The 11,144-nt window shown below is 35.9% G+C and overlaps 1 pseudogene; it reads left to right on the top strand.

The window, feature by feature from the left end:
- Positions 1 to 3,289: 3,289 nt before the first annotated feature.
- LOC114462235 (DNA repair and recombination protein RAD54-like) overlaps positions 3,290 to 11,144 on the top strand; it is a 46,951-nt pseudogene continuing 39,096 nt past the window's right edge.

Below are 11,144 nucleotides of genomic sequence, written 5' to 3'. Positions count from 1 at the left end.
TACAAACATGTTTCAGTTAAAAAAGAGCTTTAAAAACTAGTGTTGTGGTGGTCAAGACCGGTCTTGGTCTCGAGACCAAATTTTAAAGGTCTTGGTCTTGTCTCGGACTCTCAAGCATCTTGACTCAGTCCTGTCTCGGACTCGGGCTGCCCGGATTCGGGATTTTCCGTCAAGACCGTTTGAGACCAGCTCTAATTCCTGCTATTTTTCAACTTTTTTATAATGTGATAATAACACGGAGAAGAACGGAATAAAACAATCCTTTATTCATTATTTAATCCACACCGTATAATGACCACAACCTTCCTTAATGTGACTGAGTGACGTGTGTGACACACTCATACGTGTGTGTGGCTACGGTGTCAGTTTGGACCGCGGAGCGCAAGGGAGATATGAACTAATCACCGGTAAAAATCCCAGTAAAACTCCAGAAAACAATCACCATGAATAAATATTATCTCCCTGGTAAAGACAGTAGCTTTAATAACTGGTAAAATGATAAACTGATGATATTACAGCCTGTGAAGGCTGGATAGGGGACGCACTTACTCTGCTTCTGGGTCCTAGTGCCAGCCGACGGTGAAGCCTGTTTCGTTTACCGTGTTTACTGAGGTCCGTGTGTGTTTAATAAGTCCATGTGTGTCCGTGTGAAAGTCTGCATGTTTATGCCTCTGTCCATCCACTCTTTTCATTATATCCATGTCTTTTAAGGCTTTATTACATAATGTCGGCTGTAGTCTGGGCCGCCGCCATCTTGGTTTATGTCGTCACCAGCGCGTCATCGTCGCAGAGTTGCACTAGCACAGAATGAGCCAAATAACTGTAAAGAGGTCTTATATTAGTCTATTTTCTTTTTAAAGTGGTGTTTTTTTGTGTCTTTAGACTCCAATTACATTTATGTATATAATATGTTCCCCACAATATAAACAGGTTCACAATATAATTATTTTTTCTAGTTTCTGTTTCCACTGTATCCAGAATAATAATAATTCTCAACAAGAACTATTGATTGATTTGTCACATGACTGTTCCAGGGTTTGAGTTTGTTTTATTTAGTTTCACATCTACCTGTAGCTCTTTGTTTTTTAGACTGATGACAACTTGTTTGTAGTTTTATTTCAGAAAGTTTCACTTTTACAGTTACAGTTGGAAACCTTTGTTAATTGAATATCCTAGTTACATTACAGCAACCAAATTAAACTATATCAACTAAGTGAATTAATAAAAATGGCCTGTGTAAAGGCTTTTTCAAACTAAAAAAATATCTTGTGAAATCTGTGACCTGTTGACCTGCACAACTCAAAGAATCAGAATCAAGAATCATTATTTCTTGGCAGAAATACTTTAAAACACTTGCTGTACATTCAGCTGACATAAAAATATTGTTTTCAAATATGTAGAATAATTGTGAATTTATCAGTAGCAGTAGTAGTTTTAATATTTTAGTTAATTTTTTGCAGGCACCTTTTTTGTCCGTCAAATGTATTTAAAATAAACTAAAATTAAAGAGAGAATGTTATTTAACTGTTGAACCTTGCCATCATTTTATTTATTTATAGATTTTTTTAAATTGCAGAAAAAAAATGTTTATGGTCTTGGTCTTGGTCTCGGTCTCGGCTCCCGAAAGTCTTGGTCTTGTCTTGGTCTCGGTGCATTCTGGTCTCGGGCAAGTCTTGGTCTTGGATAGTGTGGTCTTGAACACAACACTGGTCACATGATATGAATTTCAATAGAAATACGGTAACAGGTTAAGGCTATTTTTATTACGATGCACTACTGGATCTATTTCACAAATAAAAAAATATCTATAAAAAAACCCAAAATGTATTCACTATTTTTGGAAAATGTTGGTTTTTATTTTATTGTCTGAAACCACAGCACATATCGGTTTTTCAATATCGGTGAGAAAAAAAAAAGATACTAATGTCAAACGTGATTATATTTTGTTGCTAATATCAGCCGATAATATCGGTGGGCTAATTATATTGGCCATCTATAGTTGACATGGATTGCTGACCATTTGGCACATGTGGATGAAAAACAGAGAGAGAGAATAAAGTATGGAAAACAGAGGCTACATTTACACACCAGAAATAAGAAAACTGAACTAGGATCATTTTGCATTTAAATTAAAGCTAAATTTGTTCAATGCAAAGTGTTCCTATGACGTCCATATGCTCCTATCTGCAGGCCTCAACATCAAAACAGCTGTATCACCATGGATACGATGCATTAATTACCTGTGACTGATGTGAGGAGCAATGATTAGAGTTATCAACAATGAGCATCGTGACTGAGGATAAGCAGGTTGGAGAAGTGAAGCTAACCCTGAATCTCTGCTGCCATCTACAGGTCAGAACACAGCAGTGCTCATTCAATATGTACATTTAGGAGACCATCAACAAGTACAATATATACATATAAATGTTCACTACTTTAAACTACAACTTAGTCTTAGTTTCCTCCTTCTGACAACAGTAAAGTGCAAATAAATAAAGTGGATTAAAAGTATATTCTAGTCAACACATTTTTGTTGTAGTTTTAGTAGACTTATCCATCCATTATTTAGTTAAGTAATTTTTACTTTTTTCACAGGTTTTTTTTTTTTTTCCCGTCAAAATAATTTACATTTACAAAGTCATGGATTATGCAAGAGACTCATCGTGAAAACTTGATTTTGGATTTAAAGAAAAAGGAGAGTTTTTGTTTAGTGTCATTTAAAACATAACTAAGCTATGATTTGTTTGTGGACTCAAATAGAGCAGATTGGTCTCGGAATCTGGTTTTTCTGTATTTCTGTTTTGGTTTTAAATCAGAAAAACAAAATAACCACACTGTTTATTTGTCATTTTGATTTGGTTTTAAAACAAAATAACCAAAGAATGAAGGGTGCACGGATTCTTCGGATAGAAAAAAGCGGTCGTAGATGGTGAACGGCTTAGGACAACTGTATTAGATATTAGATAATAAAGTGAAGCTAGTTTAGTGACTGTGTATTTTCATGACACACCATTTCACCATGTCATTTCAAACATTGAAAGTATTTAGTTATGAAGATTCATCAGCAGCCTGGATGTGATGGGTGTGTATGTGATGCCTTTCAAAACTGCTCAGCAATAATATGTTCATGATGTCACCGTGTCGCAGTTTGTTTGGGTTAACAAAAAAAAAAAAGGGTCAATATTAAAAACGTTTTTGTACCGCTAAAAGTCATTTAAGTTAATATTGCATGGTTATTTAATATTATTCCCGTGATTCCAAACTTCCTTTAAATCTCGGGTCACAAACTCACTTCCTCCTTCGTCTCCACGACTGTGGACGGAGGCTGTGCTGAGAAAACATTCAGAGGAATGTAACGTTTTTGTGAGCGGAAGGGTCCACAACACGGCTCCACTATGATTATTGTTGCTGGACGTACTATTCTGGTAAGTAAACATCCATGTTTATCCGTGAACACAGCATTATAAATGCTCATATTTTCACCACATAAGCAAAACAAAAGCACGTGAGGCTTTTACTCCGGAGCAGAGCATCTCACTCTGGAGAAGTCAAGTCATTTATAGCAGAAAAACCTCCAAAGTCCGTGTTAACATACACATAGTTCTAATGTCGGCAGTTAAGAAAGCTAAGCTAAGCTAAAACTTATCACATGGTGCTCGAGGTAATAAACCTAGACGCTGCATCCAAAGAAGGAGAGATGAATGATGTGACTACATATTAGTCTTTCTTATTATTGTTTTATCTTATAGTTACTGGTATTCTCATTGTATTATTGCTATTACCTCATTTTCTTATATTGGTTTTATTATTATTGTATTATAGTTACTGGATTCTCATTATAGTATTTTGTTATTGCTATAATTATTTTATAATTGTACTACTACTGTATTATTGTTATTGCTAGTTTTATATTCTTAATTAATATTTTATCTTATAGTTACTATAATATTATCATTGCTATTACCTTATCTAATATTTCTTATTGTATTATAGTTACTGGATTCTCTCTATATTTTATTGCTATTATTATTATTATAACTATTACTATTATATCTCTATCTAATTGTACTACTACTTTATTATTGTTATTGCTATTCTTGTATTCTTATTTATAATTTTTTATAACCATTACTACTTTCACTATTAATATTATAGCTCTATCTAATTGTACTACTACTGTATTGTAGTATTGTTATTCTTATATTATTCTTTTTTTTGTATCCTTTTATCTTATAGTTACTGGTATTCTCATTGTATTATTAATATTGCTATTACCTTATTATTTTATGTTTATTATTCTTTTTATTATTGTATTACAGTTACTGGATTATCTTTGTTATTTTGTTATTGCCATTATTAGTGAGGATGCAGGAGGCATCTTCACTATTGTATTCGTTAAACTTTATTATTATAGTAGTTATTCTTCCGCCATCGCAAGTAACTCCAACAGTTTTCAACCGATTTTAACAAGTTTGGTGTCAAAACGTTCAGCTAATTTTTCCCTCTTCTGCTATGTTTCAACTTTTTAGTAATTTTTTAAACTATTTAACTTTTTCCACTTTTCACTTTCCCATCCACTTTTGAGAAAATTCAACTTTCAACCCTCCAACTTTCCAAAGTTCCACTGTTCAGCCATTTTTTAACCGATTTAAACCATTCAACTTCTAAAATGTTCACAAATCTGTTGTCTTTTAACTTCTATCTTCACATTTTCTCCGTCTTTAACTGTTTTTGACCTATGAAGCTTCAAGCACACCCACCAACTCTTCACATTCCTGAAATGTAGCAGCCCTTATTTTAATCCTAAAAAATCTGCAAACAAATTGTCACAACTTCCAAAATATTGAACACAAAGACCTAATTTTCTCAAAAGTAGTAGAAATGTGTGTTGAGCCACTCAATATACCACATTTTTTGCCATAAGTTCAGCAGTTTTCGATTTATTAAGCCTGAAGTGGACATAATCCTACAAATCTACAGGCTTGTTTGCAGTGGAGAACAGTCAGGTCACTGCTTAAAATCCATGGTCTTTCTCTCGTCCTCCTGGCCTAATTTGTCCTAAAAACATACAATTGAACTCATTTGTAGCCTAAAGCCTTGTGATTCTCACAAACTGCTCAGTTTTTCTGTAAATTATACAGTTTTTCAGTTGTGATGTGTTTTACACAGGTTCCCCCTGGCTGTAACAGGCCAGTTTCTGCCTCGTCATCCTGCACACACATTCTCCCCACAGGTGCATGTGATTAGTGCTGTTACCATGGTAACTAGGTAACTGACAGCCCTGATGATGAATCCACCTTTCTGTGTGATTTACATGTTCTCCCAGTGCCTTTTTATCAAACTTGTATCTTCCAGCCCATTATTTAACCTTTCACCTATGACTTAATCTTTTAAATCCACCTTTCTGTGTGATTTACATGTTCTCCCAGTGCCTTTTTATCAAACTTGTATCTTCCAGCCCATTATTTAACCTTTCACCTATGACTTAATCTTTTAAATCCACCTTTCTGTGTGATTTACATGTTCTCCCAGTGCCTTTTTATCAAACTTGTATCTTCCAGCCCATTATTTAACCTTTCACCTATGACTTAATCTTTTAAATCCACCTTTCTGTGTGATTTACATGTTCTCCCAGTGCTTTTCTCCCCTTATTGGAACTTTTAACCCCTTCAGCCATTTTGTAACTGATTTAAATGAACCTTTAACATGTTCAGCTACTACCTCCAACCCATTACAACTTTTTTCAACCTTTCCAACACATTTTAACACATTTCAACAATTTCAACTTTTTTCAACTTTTTCAACCTTTTTCAACTTTTTACTACTTAATACTGTATAAACTGGACTTCTAACTGGTTTGACTGGTTTTTCCTTTCCTACTGGGATTTTAACACATAATACTGTATAAACTGGACTTCTAACTGGTTTTCCTTTCATACTGGGATTTTTAAACTTCTTTCAACCTTTTTCCAACTTTCTTCTACTTTTTCAACCCCTTTTTTTTAACTTTTTCAGTCCATTTTCACTTTTTGCAACCCATTTCAACTTTATTAACCCATTTCAACTTTTTTTTTTCTTCTACTTTTCCAACCCATCTCTATTTTTTTCAAACAAATTGCTAATTCTTGGTTAGTGCAAATGTTAGAGGAATGCTAACACTAGACTAATGCAATCGCAAAGGCTGCAATTTTTTTTAATTATTATTATTTTCATGTCCTGTTAATTTCAGACAGTGTTTAAGAAGTACAGTCCAAATGTTTCCATGTTTCATGAAACGTGAAGTTAGTTCGATATGTTTAAGAGGTAAAGCCACAGATTTGTTTGCTTTACTGTTGTAATCTGTGCTTTAAAAATTACATTTTATGTATATTTAAAGTTTAAATAAATCTGAAATTGTTTATTATGAAACAGATTGATTTATATCTTGTGTTCATTAAAAAACACATGACAAGAGGCCCTTGAACAAATAACGGCATATTAAATCGCAATCGCAATATTGAGGAAAAAAATTAGATTATTTTCCAAAATCAATCATTGAGTTTGTAGTGTATAGTGCAAAGTTTGCCATTTTGAAGACAGCCCATGACCTATATGAATACAGACACCCTCCATTCAACCTATTTCTAGGTCACATGTAGTGTTGTGGTGGTCAAGACCGGTCTTGGTCTCGAGACCAAATTTTAAAGGTCTTGGTCTTGTCTCAGACTCTCAAGCATCTTGACTCAGTCCTGTCTCGGACTCGGGATTTTCCATCAAGACCGTTCGAGACCAGCACTAATTCCTGCTATTTTTAAACTTTCTTATAATGTGATAATAACACGGAGAAGAACGGAATAAAACAATACTTTATTCATTATTTAATCCACCCCGTATAATGACCACAACCTTCCTTAATGTGACTGAGTGACGTGTGTGACACACTCATACGTGTGTGTGGCTACGGTGTCAGTTTGGACCGCGGAGCGCAAGGAAGACATGAACTAATCACCGGTAAAAATCCCAGTTAAAAATCACCAGGAATAAATATTATCTCCCTGGTAAAGACAGTAGCTCTAACAACTGGTAAAATGATAAACTGATGATATTACAGCCTGTGAAGGCTGGATAGGGGACGCACTTACTCTACTTCTGGGTCCTAGTGCCAGCCGAGCGGTGAAGCCTGTTCCGTTTACCGTGTGTACTGAGGTCCGTGTGTGTTTAATAAGTCCGTGTGTGTCTGTGTGAAAGTCTGCATGTTTATGCCTCTGTCCATCCACTCTTTTCATTATATCCATGTCTTTTAAGGCTTTTTTACATAATATCGGCTGTAGTCCGGGCCGCCGCCATCTTGGTTTATGTCGTCACCAGCGCGTCATCGCCGCAGAGTTGCACTAGCACAGAATGAGCCAAATAACTGTAAAGAGGTCTTATATTAGTCTATTTTCTTTTTAAAGTGGTGTTTTTTGTGTCTTTAGACTCCAATTACATTTATGTATATAATATGTTCCCCACAATATAAACAGGTTCACAATATAATTATTTTTTCTAGTTTCTGTTTCCACTGTATCCAGAATAATAATAATTCTCAACAAGAACTATTGATTGATTTGTCACATGACTGTTCCAGGGTTTGAGTTTGTTTTATTTAGTTTCACATCTACCTGTAGCTCTTTGTTTTTTAGACTGATGACAACTTGTTTGTAGTTTTATTTCAGAAAGTTTCACTTTTACAGTTACAGTTGGAAACCTTTGTTAATTTAATATCCTAGTTACATTACAGCAACCAAATTAAACTATATCAACTAAGTGAATTAATAAAAATGGCCTGTGTAAAGGCTTTTTCAAACTAAAAAAATATCTTGTGAAATCTGTGACCTGTTGACCTGCACAGCTCAAAGAATCAGAATCAAGAATCATTATTTCTTGGCAGAAATACTTTAAAACACTTGCTGTACATTCAGCTGACATAAAAATATTGTTTTCAAATATGTAGAATAATTGTGAATTTATCAGTAGCAGTAGTAGTTTTAATATTTTAGTTAATTTTTTGCAGGCACCTTTTTTGTCTGTCAAATGTATTTAAAATAAACTAAAATTAAAGAGAGAATGTTATTTAACTGTTGAACCTTGCCATAATTTTATTTATTTATAGATTTTTTTAAATTGGAAAAAAAAAATGTTCATGGTCTTGGTCTTGACTCGGTCTCGGCTCCCGAAAGTCTTGGTCTTGTCTTGGTCTCGGTGCATTCTGGTCTCGGGCAAGTCTTGGTCTCGGATAGTGTGGTCTTAAACACAACACTAGTTGACAATGGCGTCAGGCGGGATATAGACAGCCGTGATGATGACAACAGTTAGCTCTCTTGGTAATGTTAATGTTAATCTTCTGCTCATATTTCTATTTATTTTATTCTAATTCTTGTTCTATTCTATATACAGTAATTATATTATGTTGTTTGCACATTGTGTTCTTTGATTTGATTAGTCAGTAACACAAAACCTAAAATCAAACAGGAAAGTAGAAATGTCCTTGTACTGAAACTGTATATACTGTATTTTAACTTTTGATTGCACTGTTTTACATTGTTTTTGGATTTTTGCACCATTGTTGTTATTGTTTCTTGAGACATTTGCACTATACCTGTAAGTGTTATGTTGTATTATAGTGTATTATTGTAATTTTAAATTTTAAAATAGGTTGTATATTTTTTCAATGGGTTTGTTGTATCACAGAATTGCATTGTTTTGTCTTGATATTTAAAAGAAATGATAATGTGTTCACAGTGATTCCAGTATAAAGAAGTATTCTGTGTATAGTTATACGTTTGTTAGTCATAGTTCTGATATAATCATATAATAATGAGTAATGATATGATTACAAACCGATGACAGTAGGCTCCAGGTCTACATAAAGCGCTCTGGGGACACGTTTCCCTGTCCCAGTTTCACTGAAGAAGGTGTTGAAGGAGTCGTCTCCTCCTCCAGATTCCTGGTTAGAAAGCACCTGTCCGTTTGGCTGAATCCCATGCTCCAGACAGAAAAGTTCCCAGCAGGAGTTACCGATCTGGACTCCAGCTTGGCCCACATGAATAGAAATAATCTCACGCTGCAGAGAGAAAACAATATATCAGGATCCTGGCATCACTTAATCATGACATCAGTTGGTCATATGCTAATTTGTTTATTGCAAAATCTAATCATTTGTTCAATTATGAATATAAAGCAGATGAAGACAATGAAATCCTGTCTTACCATTGTTTATCTTTCTTTTTAAATGCTCAGGCTTTGGAGAGAAGTTGTAGTGTCAGAGAGAACTTTCACTCTGCGTTTCGACACCGTGTAGAACCAGTCTCTCAAAGCATTTCATCACTATAGGTGTTAGGGCCACTGGACGTAATCATTGTGGCTGACAGGAGGCGACTTCTTTGGCACGGGAATGATTGTGGCAGATTTTAGGCAGGGGGGGATGACTGCTTGGTTCAGGGAGAGATTGAAAATGCTATTGAAGATGGGCGTGAGCTGGTGGGCACATGCTCTGAGCACCTTGCCAGGTACTCCATCTGGACCAGCAGCCTTCCTGGGGTTCACTGCCAGGAGCACCCTTCTGACGTCACGCTCCTCAATAGTGAGTGAAGAGGTGCTGGAACCTGGTGGGGGCAGGGCTGAGGCTGGTGAGTGCTGTGGGGTCTCAAAACGAGCAAAGAAGTAGTTGAGCTCCTCTGCCAGTGAAGCACTTCCATCCACTGTTGGTACATCACAGCCCATGTAGTTTGTGATGTTCTGTAGCCCCTGCCCCACCTGCCGTGGGTTGTTGCTGGACAGATGGGACTCAATCCTCCTCTTGTAGTCCGCTTTGGCTTCCTTGATTCCCCTTTTCAGGTTGGCTCGGGCAATGCTGTATAGGGCCCTGTCACCAGACCTGAAAGCAGCATCGCGGACTCTGATGAGTTTGCGGACCTGGCTGGTCATCCAGGGTTTCTGGTTAGGGAAAACCCGAATGATTTTGTCCACAGTCACGTTCTCGATGCAGAACTTGATGTAATCTAGTACAGTCACTGTGAATATTTCCAGATCCTGATGTTCAAATATGTCCCAGTCTGTGTGATCAAAGCAGTCCTGTAATTCTAGAAGTGCATTATCAGGCCAAGATGTAACAGTCTTAATGACAGGCCTGGTTCTCCGTCTGATGGGGGTGTATGCTGGAGTGAGCAGCAGGGAGAGATGGTCTGACTGGCCAAGGTGGGGGAGAGGTATAGCTCTGTAAGCACGCTTGATGTTAGAGTACACATGGTCCAGAGTGTTCTCCCCTCTCGTAGGACACTTGACATGCTGATGGAATTTTGGAAGTACAGTCTTTAGATTAGCCTTATTAAAATCTCCTGCAATAATGTGGACACCATCAGGGTGGACTCGCTGTTGTTCGTTTATGTGTTTAGCAGGAGAGAGAGCGCTGTGTTGACATTGGCGTCAGGCGGGATATAGACAGCCGTGATGATGACTACAGTTAGCTCTCTTGGTAGTGTTAATGTTAATCTTCTGCTCATATTTTTATTCATTTTATTCTAATTCTTGTTCTATTCTATATACAGTAATTATATTATGTTGTTTGCACATTGTGTTCTTTGATTTGATTAGTCAGTAACACAAAACCTAAAATCAAACAGGAAAGTAGAAATGTCCTTGTACTGAAACTGTATATACTGTATTTTAACTTTTGATTGCACTGTTTTACATTGTTTTTGGATTTTTGCACCATTGTTGTTATTGTTTCTTGAGACATTTGCACTATACCTGTAAGTGTTATGTTGTATTATAGTGTATTATTGTAATTTTAAATTTTAAAATAGGTTGTATATTTTTTCAATGGGTTTGTTGTATCACAGAAATACATTGTTTTGTCTTGATATTTAAAAGAAATGATAATGTGTTCACAGTGATTCCAGTATAAAGAAGTATTCTGTGTATAGTTATAAGTTTGTTAGTCATAGTTCTGATATAATCATATAATAATGAGTAATGATATGATTACAAACCGATGACAGTAGGCTCCAGGTCTACATAAAGCACTCTGGGGACACGTTTCCCTGTCCCAGTTTCACTGAAGAAGGTATTGAAGGAGTCGCCTCCGCCTCCAGATTCCTGGTTAGAAAGCACCTGTCCGTTTGGCT

The sequence above is a fragment of the Gouania willdenowi genome, chromosome 4, assembly GCF_900634775.1.
Source record: "Gouania willdenowi chromosome 4, fGouWil2.1, whole genome shotgun sequence".
Lineage (NCBI taxonomy): Eukaryota > Metazoa > Chordata > Actinopteri > Blenniiformes > Gobiesocidae > Gouania > Gouania willdenowi.
Note: the sequence above shows the minus strand (reverse complement) of the source record. Positions and strands in the feature narration are given on the sequence as shown.